The sequence below is a fragment of the Hermetia illucens genome, chromosome 2, assembly GCF_905115235.1.
Source record: "Hermetia illucens chromosome 2, iHerIll2.2.curated.20191125, whole genome shotgun sequence".
NCBI classification, from domain to species: Eukaryota; Metazoa; Arthropoda; class Insecta; order Diptera; family Stratiomyidae; genus Hermetia; species Hermetia illucens.
The window spans coordinates 182235808-182254558 of NC_051850.1; the positions used below are offsets into that span (position 1 = coordinate 182235808).

Here is an 18751-nt window from a genome sequence, read left to right on the forward strand (position 1 = left end):
GAATGTAAATGTGTTCACAACATTTGCAAGTACAACATCCAACTAGGATACGTCTTCTCCCGTTTGTCCTTCGGCTACTCCACTCACAGGCCCAGGCGGTTTTTGGGAGTGGGCAAGCGGGCTCCCGGCCGTCAATATCGAACGACCGCAGTACCTCTATAGTGGAAACCTTCGCTACTGTGGCATCTAATGTTACAAGCGTACGGGAGGGACTGGAACTAGCTCCATTGACGGACCCGTTCAGAAGGAGTTCGATTCTTCGTAGATATCCTCTCACACGGGCCCAAGCTCCCGCGATCGCTACCCCCAGTGGGAAGCGTATAGCGGGAGTCTTCGATGAGGAAGAATCCTTGACGCCGAATCACCCGAGCGATGTTTTAGGCAATGAACTGCGGAGGAAGATAAGACCGGAGATGATTATCATTACTAAACGAGGCGAAGGGTACGCTGACATTCTCAGGAGAGTGAAGGCAGATCCCGATCTCACCAATTTGGGAGACAATGTCAGCGGCATTAGACGGTCCAAGAAGGTAGATCTTATGTTGGAGCTTAAGAAATCCAAGGATGTAACCACGGAAAAATTCTTGAACCAAATCGGAAAGACTTTAGGACAGGAACCCAACATACAGGCTAGCAGGCCGGAGATCACTATAATCTGCAAAGATATATATGAAATCACGACGAAGGAGGAGGTTCGCGAAGCGTTCAATCAAGTTCAATCAAGTTCAATCTTGAGGGACTACAAGAATTAGCCGTGAAAACGCTGAGGAAAGCCTACGGAGGAACACAAACCGCCATCATCAGCCTACCGGTAGAGACAGCACTCAAACTGTTATCAGTAGGGAGAGTGAGAATAAGCAGGGGTATGTGTCGTCTTAGGGAGCAAGTGGCATTAAAGTGGCGCTTTAGATGCCTTAGCTTCGGTTACATTGCGAAGGCATGTACTGGTCCAAATGACAGTTCGAAGCAATGCAGCATATGCGAAATGAAAGGTCATATCAGCAAGGCCTGCGGAGCTGACCCAAATTGTCTACTGTGCAAAGGGAAGGAGGGTGTGGATCATCGGCGCGTTGCAGGCAGCCGCAACTAGAAAGAATATAGAACAGCCCTTAATACAAATCGCAGATGAGGTTGATGCTAATCAACCTCAACCATTGCGAGGCGCCGCAGGATCCATTCTCGCAAACCACCCGCGAGAAAAATATCGATGTGGCCATGATAATTGATCCATATTGAAATCACGGCGGTAGCATTTGGGTCAAAGACCAAACGGGCCAAGGAGCGCTATGGGCTTGTAGAAAACAAGCCTTTGAGAAAATGGAGCACCCGGAGGAGGGCTTCATCTGAGCGAAGGTGAAAGGCGTCTACATCTACAGCTGCTATGCTCCACCTAGCGCTATACTCGCCGATAATGAGCAGATGTTTGCCGCTCTGGTTTTGGATGCAAGAGGATATTGGCCGTCTATAATAGCGTGGGTACTTGAATGGGGCAACCGGACAACTAATGTGAGGGGACGTATTCTCCTCGAAGCATTCGTGGAGCTAGATGAGGTACTGGCGAATGTTGGGACCTCATACACTTGCTGGGGAAAGGGCCTGGGGTCTATAGTGGACCTAATATAGGTGAGTGCCACTTTAGCCAGTAGAGTCGCTGGGCATGTCAGTGAGAACTATACTCACAACGACCATCAGGCAATCTGCATAGAAATCAAGGGCGGATTGAGCTCAAAAAAGAGTTTTCACAGAATGCCGTTTGGTGTCCTCAGCTGGACAACGAAAATTTTCGAGGCAGACACGTTTTCCGTGGCGCTTAAACCCGACATATCATTCAGGGCTAGAGAAAAAGCCACCCAAATCACCCAACGAGTGACGGAAGCATGCGATGCTACTATGCCCAGAAGGCGATTGCTCCCCGGTAGGATACCCAGCTACTGGTGGAAGAATAAAATCGCAAGCCTGCGAGCCGCATGTTTCCGGGCAAGGAGGCTTTGCCAGAGGCTCAGGGGAAAACTCGGTGGCGAACCTCGAGAGGAGGCACACAGGCAATTGCGTGGTCGCCTTAGAGAAGCCATTCGGAGGAGGAAAAAACGCTGCTTCAAACAACTGTGTGACCATGCCGACATAAACCCTTGGGGCGAGGTCTACAGAGTGGTGATGAAAAGGCTGCGGAGATGACCCCAGGTGACCTGTTCGTGCTTCTTGAAACAGATTGTTACCACTCTGTTCCCTCACCACGAAAATAGGGGAAGGCAAATTGTTGTCCAGCTTAATGAGAGCATAATGAAGAAGTCGCAAGCAGGAGAAGGACAAGTGCCTAAGGGCAAATCTACCCCACGAAGTAATACCTTAATAGTGGTCCCGCGGGGCTGGGATTGGAGAGACCGGGGGTGCTTTTCAGTGGGTGCGAATCCCACACGCGCCCGCTGTAGCTGCTGTGCTTGGGCGGTGGAGGTGGGGCGGACGTGGCTTTCCAAGATTTTCCACCGACATGAAAGAACAAATATATATATATATATATAGATTTGATGAAGGATGATTTGAACGGTGGAAATACTCCGAGATTTATCTGGTATAATTACCCGAAAGTATGCACTAGGCCATCTTAAGAACTGTGCTAAGTAAAGGATAATAGAGGTACCCCTACAAGGGATAAGTATGTATAAGTAGCGAACGAGCTAAGAAAAGCCATTTTAATTTTACCTGCCAATCGTATGGTTTCAGATTTCGTCAAACAACTGAACAAGCTAAGCTTCTAGATTCCCAGACAGTCGAAGTCAATCTTTCGTTTAGTTAAGATGACGCCAAATATAAAAACATTTGCTATCTTTTGGTTAAAACAAAAGTTGACAAAACTCAGAAGTTGCTGATTTGAAAAGAAATGCTCTAATATGGGTAAGGCATGCGCCGAATTAAGGTTGCATAATTCGGCAAGTCCTCACAAAACCCTCTCTCTTATGGCCGCTGGAAACTGTGTTCGGGAGGGAATAGATGAGGTGGAGCTTAACTGTTACTAGGTTCATCCAACTGGTGAAGATTTGTTTGCCTGTTCCATGTTTTAGGAGCATATAAAGACGAACTGACAAAATCAGGATTGAAGGTTGGAGAAATTTCGTTACTGAAGTAGGAAACGCAAATCTGTGGGGGGGGGGGATTCCTTACAAGCCTGCTCTGTGAAAGCTGCGGAAAGTTCGTTACTGAAGTAGGAAACGCAAAACCATGTGGGATTCCCTACAAGTCTGCTCTGGGAAAGCTGCGGAGGGAGGAACCCGTCATATCTATTAAAGTTGGGGAGGGAAAGACGGAAAACTGGAGGGACACAGTTAAAGCCATGTTGGCACGCTTCTCCCCTGTTAAGGATCCAGAAGAAGACACGATGAATCAAGGTGCTCTTAGGGATTCAATTAGGAGCACGGTAGAAGATCATGGTGGAGGGGGGAGGGAGGATTACAGGCCTGCCTGTCAGAACTTTATCCTTCACCCTTACCGAGAAGAGAAGGAAGCTGGTGACGTGGACCCTACTGGTTTAACGCCGGTATGTGGAAATGGATTCAAGCGACACGGGCACCGTGAACCTGGAAAGGCCCCAAGCCGACGGCAGAAGAGAGCTCTGCGAAGGAAGATGAAGCACCTTGGGAATGAGGTCGTGGACGTGGCTGTACCACTAGGTGCGATGGCGTCCCGAGAAATCGGACGCAAGGAAGCGGAATCTCCGGCGGAAGGTGGGGATAAACTGGAAATCACGGTGAGATCCACACTGGACGCACCAGACTCTTTGCCAGCAATAACGCGCGCAAGAAGCGTAAGACCAACACATCTGCTGTGGCCAACGTTTTATTGTGCTCCGCACTAGGGCTTACACTCAGCGTCTCGCGGGAATTAGGACCGGTGTGCCGGGAGGTGATCAAATCTGCGAGAGAGATCTCAATGAAATTGGTTCCTCCCATAGGAATACGGACACGAAGGCGCGAAAAGAAGAAGACGTATGCGCAAGTTGCAGCCTCTGTTCTGACTCCTGCCGCGAGAGTTGACTATCCTCCGGGAAAGCCCGTGGAAAAAAAAATGCTGGAGCCTGGAACGAAGTCACGATTTAACAATAAAACGTTCGCGATGGGCTTTTCCATTTGGAGTGCATTATCGAGGCTGCCTTAAAGTAGCTTTATCAGGCAATCCCGGCTTTGGGTTCCGGCGGTCGGCCCAATTTCACTATTGTGAGCTACGTAGGACAGAACATGTCCAATGTTGGTTACCGAGCCCTCGAAGGAAGGCAGAGGACGGACATCATCCGCATGCTTGGTGAACAGAACCCGGGCATGGACTCTCTACCCTTAAGGGTAGAGAGAACTGGGAAGTCCCAGAGGAATGCGTGGCGGGAAATACGGAAATCTTCTAAACCGATGGCTCAAAAACAGAAGAGGGTTCTCGAGTCGGAGTCTACCTCTCGAATAAAAAGGGTTGTTCAAGCTGAAGTTAATGCGATCATAAGGGCGACAAACTGGGTGATTGATGAGCGGTTGAAGGGCAGGCGCATTGCAATCCGCAGTGATAGCCAAGCTGCATTGAGGGCGTTGAGTAGTCCTTTGAACACCTCGAAAATCGTTCAGGAATGCAGAAACCACTTGAACTCTATCTCTAGCTTCAATACGGTGGAACTACTCTGGGTCACTGGTCACTGTAGCGTAGAGGGAAATGAAATCTCGGATGCCTTAGCGAAAGAGGGGTCAATCTCCCCTATGCCGGGACCGAAGCCAACAAATGGAGTATCAGTAGCATTGGCTAAGTCTGTTTTCAAAAACTGGGAACAAGCTTCCCTCAATGACAGGTGGCAGAGCCTAAATGCTGCTCGACACACCAAGCTTTTCCTGCTAGATCCGAACGAATATGCATACCGCAAAGTTTATCCTGTCGAAAAGCAGGAGGACTTGCAGGTGTATTGTGGGCATTCTGACAGGCCATAATTCACTAGCTGGGCATATGTCTAGAATAGGAATTACTCAAGATGATACGTGTCCCTCCTGTAATAAGGAAGCGGAATCCACGGAGCATTTCCTATATGAATGCACCGCCTATGAATATATTTTTGGTGCCGATGTTCTCCAGTTGCGACGGGTAGTAGTATCACATCCACTAACGGAAATCCTGAGATACGTTAACGAATCCGGAATATTCCGTTAGAGGGAGGTGGCGAGCACAATGGGCCAACACGGCCTGAGTGCTCAGAAGCTGCATCTTCTCCCCCACCACACACAGACTCACACACAATACCTAAATGGTGGTCCCGCGGGGCTGGAGAGACTGGGGGTGGTTTTTAGTGGGTGTGAATCCCACATGCGCCCGCTGTAGCTCCGCCGGCCGTTTGCGCGACGAAGCTAGGGTGGAAGTGTCTTTCTAAGATTTTCCTCGTCCGTGTACGAACAAGAAAATATATATATATATATATATATATATATGTATATGGCGTACCAGGGTAACGCCGACCTCAGCATCAAACGCAGAGCTGTATGCGACCAGGCGCGGGTCATGGGTTGCAGAACGTTTCCATTTGTGTTCATCTCGCCTAACCTATTCTTCTCTTTCAGAGGGAGTAAACCTCCTTGACGTAATCCGGGGTGAAGGAATCGACGCGCCTATCGGATGAATTGCAGTGACGTTACACTGTATTTCAGTGGCTCCCCTCCAAATACCTTCGCTATCCGTGGAGGAAACCATGGGGCAATGCAACATTGGGGTTCTGTTGCAGGGTTGACTGCCTCCCCAATACTCGTAGGAATAAAATTGGGGACATTTCTTTAAATTCTATTAATGGGATCCCAGCGACACGAAGATACTACCCAATACAGTTACGAGTCGCTCAACAACACTAGAGCGGCACTCCGCCCTTGGATGTTTTGGCGGTTATACCGTCAAGCACCAGAGATGGAAGACCTAGGCGTCGTATGGTTTGGACGAAACAACTCAACGTTTTATAGTTCGCACCTATTACCGGGTCACGGATTTGAACGGAATGCATCAGGGTACAGACACCGACTAAAGCTTTCCGGAACAAAGTCATGTCGTCAATCAGTACCGGTTGATAGTGAAAAATAGTCGAGTTGCCCTACCAACCAGGCAACAAATTTTCCACGAAATGTCACTTGAGCTCGGTCTGGAGTCATCAACTTACCAGACTAAATAAAGGAGCAACTCAAATACTCCACTTATAAGGCATTCCATGAACCCAGTAATCAGGAGAAGCTTCACAGAATATGCTGAGATTCTCCCAAAGGCTACGCCAAGGATTCCAAAACTAAAGTTTACTTCGGCAACCACTAACATCATTGCTGCCGTTGAAAAAACTTTGGTTGATCGTTTTGCTAGTGAGATTACTGCGACAGAGGTGCAAAGTCTGGTCTATGGTGCAACTGTCACGGTTATTCGTCTCAATAGTCAACAATTTGGAGCGAATAACAGAGGTACGCGTAGGAGGAATTTACCGTTCTGGGTATTTCGACTCAACAAAAGGGTTGAAAAGCTGAGAAAGGAGATTGGTGGTGTCACGTAGGCATTCCTTGGAAATCCATCACCAAGAATGCACAGATGCGTTGCCAACATCATTGGGAACTACCATCTGTCCAATGATGTGCCAATCGAAGAAACCCTCGAGGTGCTGAAGTGGAAACTTGCGGTATGCTTCATTTGCATCCGTAGGTCTCAAAAAAGCTCTCAACGAAGGACAGACAACACTTTGTTCTTCCAAAACCAACGGGGATTCTATAAAAATGTCACAAACTCAGTCCGTGAAAGTAACCTCGATTTGGACCATTCAGAAGACTTCTAGAGGTGTGTTTGAAGCGAACTCCGCCGATGCAATTTAAAGGCAGCGTGGCTCCGACACCTTAGGCGTGCATGCGAGGCCCTCCCCGAAATGACCATGCCTGACGTAACTGAAGCTGACGTGGAAGAAGCCCTTAAAAAAGCAGGTAATTGCAAGACGCTAAGAGTTGATCAGATCCATAATTTCTGGCTGAAATGGTTCAAGAGCACTCATAGAGTAATGGCAAATCATTTTGATCAGATGATTGCCGATCCTAAATTAGTTCTACAATTTTCCACCAAGGGGATAACTTTTTTCATCCTCAAGGAGCAGAATGCCTCTTGCCCTTCAAAATGTCAACCAGTTACTTGTTTTCCTACCATCTACAAGGTCTTCAGTTCTGTGGGCGAACATCACTAAACATCATGATGTTCATAAATTTACAGCTGAGGAGCAAAAAGGATGCGCAAAAGGCTCCTGAGGCTGTAAAGAACAGCTTATACGGTCGCTGTAAAGCAGGTTGCCAAAAAAAAAGCGAAATATCTCGACAGCCTACATCGATTTTAAATCAGCGTTTGACTCCATTCCACACGAGGGAAGTTTTTCTTAAAGAAGAGGGAGCGACTGAATTTATATTGCACATTTTCAAGGGCAAGACAATCCCAGTTATGGGAAGTTGACCAGATCACGGAGCAGCACTCGAGGATACTCCTCACGAGCGAATTGAAGAGAGCTAAGGAGGGTTGAATGAAGCCAAAATCTGCGGAGGAGCGAAGTATAAAGACTGATAATTTCAATTGGTGACTTTGAGGCAATGGTTGTCCAAGCGGAGCTTATTGTCGAAAGTGACTCCGAGGTCTTGACTGGAATTACGGCATGATACGGAATGTCGGTTAAGAGAGTAAAAGAAGAAAGTGGATGAGGATTTAAGCGATTAGCACATAGAGTGGCACTTTCAGACGTTTAGCGCTAAACCATTAGTAGAGCACCAACGAACCGGGGTGTCTAGGTTAGATTGTAGGGAAACACAGCCCACAAGCGACGATATAGCGGAAACAGATTGAGGTCGTCAGCATAGAGAAGGGGGGAAGGTCGTTAATAAAAAATAACTGAGCCGTAGCCGGTCCAAAGCCCGGCTGTTAAAGGAGAAGGGATGGATAGCTTCAGTCTCAATGGCTGTAAGCCACCGCGGCGTCTCAGGGGTGAAGAAAGTGCAGGAACTTTGCAGTCTTGCAAATTACACACTAACGAAGGTATCATAATACCTGGCAGTTAGGTATAAAATCCAAGAGGCATCTTCCAGGGAGACTCTTTGAGACCCCTTTGGTTTTGCATGGCACTGAACCCCCTTTCATGGCTACTGACTGATGCTAGAGGGCATGGTTTCGCAATAAAATATGTCCTACGTGCTAAGTATAATGTACTTAGATGACATCAAGCTTTATGCTGATACTGACGACCATCTTAGATGCCGCATGCCGGACATAGCATTGGTGACTTCCACATCGAAGATATGTCCGCGACAGACTTCTACAAATACCTAGGAATTCTGCAAGGAACCCATGCTCGAGTTGGTGATCTGAAGGATGCTCTGCTGTCCGAATTCCTGCGACGTGTGAAGCTGAAGTCGCTGAAATCGCATCTCTAGAGGTCGGAAGTCGGACCAAGAGCGGATCGATGAATGAAAGTTGAAGGAAATGCACGGTAAACACATGAATTGCCTTTGGCAGCCATTTGTCGATTTGCATTTGTCGAACAGATGGCTTTGTGCTGGGGAGCTCTTTGCTGAGACGGAGGGATTCATGTATGCCATTCAAGACGGCGTGGTGGCCATCCAAGCTTATAAATACGTGGAGAAGGTGAACTACGGGAAATCAAAGAAACTTGACGTCTCGAGCGGGTGGTTGTAGTTCCCATGATATTGTCAGCTACAGGCATTGTATCTAATTCCCTGCCGGTTTCCCTTGATGTCCTGGGACTTTCGCACAGTCTGGTTCAAACCATGCAGAAGCACACCATTCTGCATATGTGATCCATGTTGTGGGGAGTTCTCGACAGATTCTCCCATTGACCTACCACCGGCTACTACAACCAGCGCCGCTTTATAATTTATGTAGGCAGGATCGCCCAAGCCTAAATTCTTGGCACTTCGTGCTAGTATTAATGACCCAGAATAGATCCCTGTGGGAGCCAGAAGAAGAGGAGAGGGGCGGGAGCCATCAAAAGAAAGGCAGCTCGATCGGTTGGACAGGTAAGAGGTAAGCCATAAAGTGGTATGGGAACGCTTGGAGACAAGAGTTTTGGATAGAAGTATCTTGTAATTTCCAGTGCCGAAGGCTTTAGCAAAGTCAGTATAAATAGTATGCGCTTCCTGCCGTGAATTTAGACATTTAGCGCCAAAGTTGGTAAAGTCGAGCAAGTTGGAGGAAGTGGAACTACGCCTAACAAACCCGTGTCGCTCTTTCACTACGTGGTGGGTCAAATGGGCGGACAACCAGTCGCTAACATATCTTTCCAAGATTTTCGAACAGGAAGAGAGGATGGAAATGGGATGGTAATTCTCGGCAAGCATACGACACTTTTGTGAATAGGGATGGTGAGAGTCTCTTTTCACAAGCGGGGGAAATGGTTCTTTTTGAGGTTTCTTTGTAGAAAATAAGAGATAGGGAAAGGGAGATGGACTGACCAGTTTTAAGCAAAAAGAAGTTTGGAAGACCTCCGTAGTCTGGGCCGACATTGACATCAAATTTGCCAATGAGGTAGTCGACAAGGAAAGGGGGCAGGCTACATCTGTTAGCGGGAGAGAAGAGGATGAAGGAGAGGGAACATAGACTGTGGAAAAGTGGCGGCAGAGTAAATCGCTAGATAGTTTTGGGGAGTTAGCTGAGGAGTCAGCTTGGCAGGAAAGCGGGAGTTGCGTATGTGGGACCAGAAATGTAAGCGGTAAGAGCACAAGAACGGACAGGGTAGGGGACGTAACAGAGAGGATCAGATAATGGAGAGAGGAGGAGAACCCAGCTGATGGTCGATAGCACTATGTTCTAGGCTGGTGTCCGGCACTTGTGTAAAGTAGGTTAAGGCAAGGAATACTTAATGCCAGATGCGAGGTTGAAACACCTGGCAGTAGGGAACATCATAAATTCCTGTTGGATGGCATATGGTAGATTTTTATCTATCTATATCTTCTACTATCTGGAATTCAGTGCTCAGCCACCAGAATATGGTCTTGGAATAAAATGCTGCAACTAGCTGGCAACCTACACAGTCTAATAAACAATGTCTGATTTCTGTAGCTCTACCAAACCAGCACTCAAAGGTATGCCATAGATTGAATTTTTCAAACGAATGGACATGCTTCATATTATTTACAGACGAGGGGTGACTATATTTGGTTGATTAAATGCGATTCAAATGTAACTTACGTAATGAATCTAAGTTTTCATCGCAACGACACTCGGTTGCACTCCATACTTTTCCTCATTATTGATAGCTTCACCACACAATATGCATATTCAACTATTCAATTAAATAATTGCTTGATACACCGAGGTTGTGATAATGAGCACGCACGCACAATATTCTCACTTTTTTCTGTATTCCACCATATTAACACTCAAGAGCACGCTTAACAAGCAGAAATCACTCCAGAATATTTTCGGTTTCGCCGAAATAACATTGAATATTGGCACAAACTCCACTATGGGTAAAAAGTAAACCGAATATGATAAACACTTATCTTCCGAACCGCGTACCTATCAACCGATACTGATTTACTGCACAGTGCGTTCGGAAATCTTCAGTAGATTTATCAGATACGACTGTAGATAAACAGACGAAAGATGGATAGTTATCATACGTCGAATGATTTATTAGATTCGAGTCGGGGTAAGCTAAGATATCTGAATACTAGTAATCCGGCGAGATTAAGCTGAATCAAGTGGACTAAGCTTTCCAAGCTCAATCCCTCGTACCCTCCTCATGAAAACTAACATTAACCCCGTGGTCAATATCGTCCGGCGGTGATGAAAGGCTAGTAAGCAGTGAAAACATGAAGTCTGAAATCACTGCAATGGCTTGGCCACTTCTGGCAGCTATCTTAGATCTTAATGAAGTTTTCCATGCAACAAATTTGCTTTGTATAAACAGAGCTGACTGGCGCTCACTTATCGAAATAGCTACCCCCAGTGACCATATCGTTGATTTTTCCGGTCTTTCTTCAGAACTTCGCTAGCACTATGAGTTGACCACTTCTGTTTTCAAAATGTCTCGCTTGAATGTTTATAAACTTTAGATTCTCTTCAGAAATTCGTGGAAGCGAACAAGGTCAACACCATGGTTTTTGATTAGCCTTGGATGGGTCATGTGCAGAAAATGTGCTGAAAAACTATTGGACGACCCATCAAGTTTGTTTGGAACTCTCTTAAAGGTTTCTCTTTCCTCTGTCACAATAATCCTTCAAGCTAGGTAATAATAATAATTCAGCGAATAACGTCCAGCAATAATTAATTTTAAACAAACTGAAAATTGCAATCGTGAAATTCCCTAAAATTGCACGTGTGTTGCACATCAGTTGCAGTGAGGGACCTTAGTTCAGCTTGCCATTAATCAACCATTGAAAATCTTATCGGTTCAGTGTACATTGATTTTTATGCGTTTCAGTATTTTATTTACGCTTTAATGAAGCGAAGTACAATCGATCTAATGAGCAAATATACCGGTAACTGGCCTGAACGCCGCAAACCTCTCACCATTATCGTTACGGTCTCCAAGACCGTGTTTCCGCATCACATGTTCGAGCAAGGAATTATCAGAGCTCAGGGTTGCTTTCATTGGCTCTACACCCCTGATCCAGTGGCTCCTATGTGACGAGTTACGGTCCACCGAGCCTCCGATCCTGTCTCGCTCCATCGCGCCTACAACGGGTCAATATCCGCGGCCTCCTCAGCAAGTCACGAATCCGAACACAGCCGCCCCACTTTTTGACATCGTTCCTGTCGCCAACGAAGTTCCACTTCGCGTCGCTGTCATATATCCTGGCACTTCATCCACCCATACCAGTGGCCCCAAGTTAAAGGTGGCGTCCCAACCTAAACAGCTTTTTATCTCTAGGCCAGCGTCCGTAACTTCTACGGACGATGTTCTGGAGTATATAAAGAGCAAAATCGGTTCACTTTCTCCTCTGTCCTGCAGTCAACTGACAAAAGACAACAACACCGACCGGGTGATTGCATCTTTCAAGGTTACTTATCCACACAAAGTTGGCGTCCTCGGCAACTCTTCTTTCTGGCCTGAAGGTGTATTCATCAAGTCATACAAGCGCCCCAATTCGGGGCTAAATTTCAGGGCAACTCGCCTGCCTCGTCGAGCTATATAACTGGATCCATGTTTACTGTCCTTCTGTTTTATCAGAAGGTTAGGGGTTTAAGAACCAAGCTGGGGGCCTTCAATTTATCCGCGCTGGCTCAACAACACCACATGTTCGAACAAGGTATCTCTATCTCCGAAATCTGGCTGGACGATGCCATATTAAACTCCGAGCTCCTCGAAAGGAACTCCACTTTTCGCTGTGACTGGGACCGGGATGCATCTCGTAAATCCACCGGCGGTAGGGTCCTAATCGCAATAAAAGGTACACTCCCCGCCGAACTCGTCTTCTCCTCCTCTGGCTTTCCTTTTGATTGTATTGCGCTTCGTGTCTCCCCGTCCGACTTCCTCCGGTTCATTGTATCTTGTGTATATGTCCCCTGTGCTAACTCTTCTCACCTGTATGAAGAATTGTTTGACAGTTTGTCTGAACTCCTTACTGTCAGATTCCCTTCCCTCATTTTCTTCCTTTGCGGAGATTTCAACCTCCCCATGCTCCACTCGCCTAATCATCCTATCCTTCAAATTCCTTCCATCAACCTCTCCCATTCTTCCCTCCCACTTTCTTCCTTTATGAACACTTGTTCTGCCCTGAATTTCAATACTACAAAAAAACTCCCTGGACCGCACTCTGGATCTCTCCTTTTCCAACCTCTCCGAACGCCACCTCTTTTTATTTCCTTGCACATCCCCGTATGTCAAAACTGACGCTCACCACCTCGCGCTTGAATTTGAAGGGGGGCTCCCTCGTTCAAAACCCAAAAGCAAGCGTAAATCCACTGAGTTCAACTTCCGCAAAGCCAATTTTGACGGTCTGAACACCGCTTTGGCGTCTTTCAACTGGGTATAAATATTAAGCAACTCATCGTGTGATCAAGCTCTAAATACCTTTTACAATATCCTGTCCGATCTCCTCTTCTGTTATGTCCCTTTTTCCCCTCCCTGCCTACGTTCGTATCCAACTTGGTTCATAACGGAAATTCTTAATAACATTCGCCTGAAACATACACTGCGGAAAAAGTTTCGGGCTTCTAAGAATGACGACAACCTTGGTCACTTTAAGGCTCTACTGTGAAGCCAATGGTTAGAAAAGCGCGTACATGGTACCTATTGAGCGTCGAAACCGCGCTTGCCCGCGGTAACTTAAAACTCTTTTGGTCTCACGGTCGCAATTCTCGTAATCCCATTCAATCTCTCGCTTCTTCTATTAGTTTTGCTGACTCCACTGTCAACACCCCACAACAATCCAGCGACCTTCTCTGCACCTACTTCTCTTCAGTGTTTTCTTTTCTTTTCTCTAGTGTCAAAGAGCAGCATGGTTTCGTGAAACATAGATCTACGGCTTCAAACCTTCTGGTTTTTACGAACTTCGTTGCTAAATGTTTTAATTCACGACAAGAGGTACATGCTATTTATGCCAATTTCTCCAAAGCCTTTGGTACCGTTGACCATAACATTCTCCTCTCTAAACTTTCATTACTAGACTTCCAACCTCCAGTAATCTGTTGGCATTCCTCCCACCTTTCATACCGTTATCGCAAAGTTTCTTTTCTTCTGGTGTTCCCCAAGGCTCTATACTTGGTCCGCTACTCTTCCTGTTTTGCCACTTCATTGACATCATCAATAGAGCTTCCAAAATGTCTGGTTTTATACTATGTTCCTCCTCCGACTTTGCCTCGATCCAGCGCTCCTTAACACTCTTCAATTCCCTTGTCAGAAACATGCTTGAATATTGCTGTGTAGTCTGGTCCCCCTTCCGTATCCGTGACTGCCGCCTTCTTGAAGTTGTACAACGCCAATTCACCCGGACCCTCCTATACAAAAGGAACCTTCCACGGGTTGATTATCCGTCATGTCTCCGCATCCTCGATCTCCGCTCCTTACAGCAACGCCGTGTCTTCCTTGATATGTGTACTCTTTTCAAACTCTGCAATTGTCTGATGGACTGCTCCGCCAACTCGGATATCACTTTCCGTATCGCCTCGTCTCATAACACACGTAGTGCGAATATTTTTGATGTACTCTTCGCGGAGCGTGAGATTTACTTCCATTCTCCCATCCCGAGGATATGCCGGCCCTACAACGCCCTAAAGCTTGGCTCCTTTGACTCTATTTCCCTCTCTAGCTGCAAGCGTAAAATAAGCCATTCAGTTGTTCCTTCCTCTGAGGACAATATGTGTATTGTCCTCATTAAATAAATAAATAAATAAATCACGATCGCGATGTTCCTTTTAGGAAGCACAGCAATGAGTTCCTCATCGATAGCATCCATCTCTCTGCATCGAGAGTCGCCTTTAGTGCATAACACTGTACTATTGAGATGGTCATCATCCTGGACAGGAAACTCGCAGTTAGTATTTTGTATTCTACCGATCCCTAGGACAAGACGGTATGCCTAGCGAATGTAGCAAGCAAACCGAATTCACGCCTACTTCTGGCAGACTTGTCAGAATACAACAGTGTCGCAGGAGGGACTGGAGTACTCCCACTATCCCACTATCTTACCTCGCTTAAATCCAGAATGACCAGCCTGTATCGCAGAAGTTGGAGCACCGAGAAGAATTCACACATTCCAAAATCCATTCATAAACCATTGACGAAAGCAAAAGTTTAGCAGATTAATCTGTGAAAGCTATAGATTGGTATCTCCACAGATAGAACCGGCTAAACTAATCAAATATTTCAGACAAACCCACTAGGCGCATGCCCAAATGGATTCCTGCGATGCGCGAATTATTAACCATCACTAAAAAGGATCCGTCCAGAAACAAGCCCGTTAAAATTTCCGTAGCAAGAGAGGCTACTTCAGTAAGCTCTCTACAGGAGCATACATAAACTCATGACTCTATCTTTCTAATGGGAAAGACATTGGTTTCTATGCTTCGCCCATTCATCAGCGGACCAGATACTCTACTCCAACGTCACAGATTAAGTGGTTCTTACTTGTTCCATGAGAACTGGGATAACCTTCTGAGTTCATATGTCTCAGGAGAATTCCAGGGGCATGCGTTCTTAGCCCGGTTTAAGCAGTTAGTGGCACAGCAAGAGTTTCATCGGGGTTATTGGTTACTTCTAAGCGGACAAGAGACATTGGGGCCTCAAACGGAGAGTTGCGATTGCAACTCGGGGGGCGTATTCATTAGTTTGGTAGAGACTAAGTATGTCTTGCATTCAACAGTATGAATACTGAGTTATACATTCAGTGCATAGCTGAGCGCGAAGGGAGGCAGCAACCCTATCGGCTGGGACAACACCAAGCGGACAAGGAGAACTCCCAAGTGGTGGGATCGGGAAACGCTGTATTCACATTAACTTGCTGGTTGTGATGCAGTAGGCGAATCCAACGAGGCGATCAGACTCGCATTCACCGGTGTCAATACAGAGTCTGCAGTCAGTATAGGCCAGTACCGTGTTGTTAATCACAGCAGGTCTCTGATTGTGGACTCCAAATCAATCGGTGTCCAAAGAGGACCATGGATTTATATCTAAAAGGCAGATACTCACGATAAAAACCCAGGACCTTCATGATTCTAGGAATTCATCTGTACCTCCCTGCTTTCTTCCAATTTTCGCAGTTAAGCCTAGATTGCTGCAATCCTGGAGTTGATCGTCTCCCAATCATCCAAGTATGCGAACATTCTCGAGATGAAATTTGCCGGTGAAAGAATTTTACGTAGATTTTCCTTTAGGTTCGTCTTTTTTTTACGAATCTTCGGCATTGGAAAGCTACGTCTACTGGATTCCCAAGGATCCAATAGCAATTGGGCCAATCAGGGGAGGTGTCCAATTTAGAAACTGGGTAAGATAATTTACCTCTCCAGCCATTTGCCTATCGTACGAATCTACCTCCTTGTCATATGACCTTCTTCCAAGTAATTCCATCCTTTTTACCATCCCTAATCCCTAACCTTTTTCACATGTGATAAAGGAAAGACATCTCGTTTGTCAAGATGTTAATCGGTGTCATTCCTGAGATGGCAAATGCCGCAACATCTAAGACTACCCTGGAGGCACAACACACCCTTAGGAATGTTCTTCTATAGAGTGTACCCAGTTTATGTGCGTTACATAAAACTTGCAGGTCTGTTCCTCAAACTGATGGCTCACCTGGAGGTTTGCCAGCTTTAGGTAATAGTACCAACTTCTGTCGTTTCCATGATCTAGTAAATATCCCGTCGGCCATCCACGCTTCAAAAAAATCAGCGAACATATCTGCTTTAGAGTTCGTGGTGAGCTTCAGGGCCTTATTCGGTATGCCGCCCAGGGTTAGGGCATTATGACATTGAGAGGCCGCAAGAAGCTGTCAGTACCCCCTCTTGTTGAGGGATACCCTTAGATGATTTTCAACACTAGAGTGGAATACGGGATTAGTGGAAATGCCTGACCTCTCAATCAATGGGTGACAAGCCATTTAGTTCACTCTTCCAACAATAGTTGAAGTGGGACTGATTACCTCCGAGGCATTGACGCGTCACATGCTTTGGTGATGCATTGTGATACATAGTTGTGCTGTGGCGATGGTTCTTGTTGAATGTTTGTTCATCCATCGTTAGGCGCACCATCCTAGAGCTCTTTTCGATTTTGGCTTTGGGCATGCGGGTTTCCTGCCATGTGACTCTGTATATAATCCAAAAGTCATTATCTGGTGGTCGCTAGAGAGAGGTCGTAGAGTTGACAAAAATCAGGTCTTTACAGCACTTTTGTTGGCCAATGGATTATCTAACTGGGTCAATCCTTCTAATAAGCTGCGCCTCTTGCGGTAGTCCTCTTGCCTGACTCGGGGGCCCAAACGTTGAAGTCTACTGTAAACACCTTTGGACTTCGTCCCTTGCATCGAAAACAAGATTTTCAAGTACCCCGATATCGCTTCTTCGTCAATCGAATCTATGGCCTGTATCTTATCATCAAGGTTTCTGTTGATATCATTTATAATGACATTTTTTTCCTTGGGTTCGTATATGATCTGCGCAAGCAAATTGGGGTTTGTTTGAATTAACCTCACCATCCTATTCCAGTTAACGCCGTACTAAATTCCTGACATTTACCACTTACGTCCCTCCTTTCCTATGCACAATATACGCTTAGGATCCCTGTAGCACACTTTGGTAATATGTTCTTTCTCAGCTCCTGCACCAATCAGATCGGTTATTGCCACTAGTGCATGCTGTCACAAAAAACATCAGGCTTTTAAAGGACTTCTTTATTGACGTCTGTTCTCGGCAGACTTCACATCAATTCCAAACTTTTCGCACGGTTAACAACTGAGCCATAGGCTTTTCACAAACTCGCAATAGGCGCTTCTTCCCTTGTACTAGCTGATGATGTTCGTATTTGGGTCATATGCTTTCCCCCTTCCGAACTTCTAGCTTATCTGATAGAGACAAGACTTGGTTTCTTAGAGGATTCTCCCTTTTGCCGTGCTCTTTTATCGGATCGTCTGCGACACTATTTGGACAGCAGGTTTCGGCTTCTCCTTTAAATTTATCTTTATAGGGGACTATAGTAGCTTATGTTGGTGTTCATCAAGGAAGCGCCCTCTCACCACTCCTCTTTGTTCTTGTTATGGACACCGTCACATGGGATATCCAACGTCTAGCGCCCTACATACTGCACATTTATGCAGATGATGTTTTCCTAGCATCTGATAGCAAAAATGATCTCGAGCAACTTGTCCAAAACTGGAATGATCGCCTCGTGCAACACGGTCTCAGATTGAATCTAAACAAAACTGAATCTTTGACGACCGATCTTCATGAAACAGGCACGACCACTGTCAGCGGCAGTGATCTGCCCAGAACTGAGCGGTTTAAATACCTCGGGTTAACGCTATCAGCCAATGAAGAACTGCGTTATGAAATTGCTTCACGCATTAACGCGACCTGGATGAAGTGGCGTTTCACAACTGGCGTTTTTTGTGATCGACGTATCAACGAACATCTCAAGTCTAAAATTTACCGTAATGTCATATGTCTATGGTTCTGAGTGTTGGCCGACTATAAAAGACAATGACCGTTCATTCTCTTGCGGTAAACCCAACTTCCACCTCTTCCGGACTAACCGACCTCAGTCCAATCCCCAAGGCCGGGACACTTGTTGCGGAACGGCCGTCCTTATCTCCGACAAATTCCTAGTCTCCGAAATCCACCCACCTCTCAACACCTTCAAATCCATCGAAACCACAGTAATCTCCTTCGAATCCCAATCAACCTCGGTCTTCGTCGCCTCTGTATACTGTCCCAACCAATCCCTTGACACCCACGACTTTCTCCGTATCAAGTCCCTCTCCCTAATTATAGGCGGAGATCTCAACGCCAGACACCCGTCCTGGTTCGATGTACGGTCGCGACCACAACGGGGATCAGCTCCACCTGTTCCTCACAACCTCAAATCCCAACATCAACCTAGCCCATTTCAGTCTGGCACTCCCGACCTTCAACAAACCACACTACCATTCCTACCTAGACCACTTCCTGATTAGTAGCAACCTGACTGTCATTCCCAACCCTAACACCTTCCCCTTCCTCGAAACGGTCCCCGGGATCAGCGGTCACGACGCCGTAATCCTCAACATAAAACTCCCGGACAGAGTTGTTCGGT

General features: G+C 46.3%; 1 protein-coding gene across 3 annotated transcripts in view; it reads right to left on the reverse strand.

Annotated features, from left to right (window-relative positions):
• LOC119650338 overlaps positions 1-18751 on the reverse strand; it is a 184229-nt gene that overhangs the window by 138429 nt on the left and 27049 nt on the right. The window contains exon 1 of one of the 3 annotated variants that reach the window (XM_038053003.1): positions 10213-11106. The exons of the other annotated variants lie outside the window; for them this stretch is intronic. The gene's annotated coding sequence lies outside the window, so the exon portion shown is untranslated. Of the gene's footprint in view, positions 1-10212; positions 11107-18751 lie in introns of those variants that run through there. 3 annotated transcript variants of the gene reach the window in all.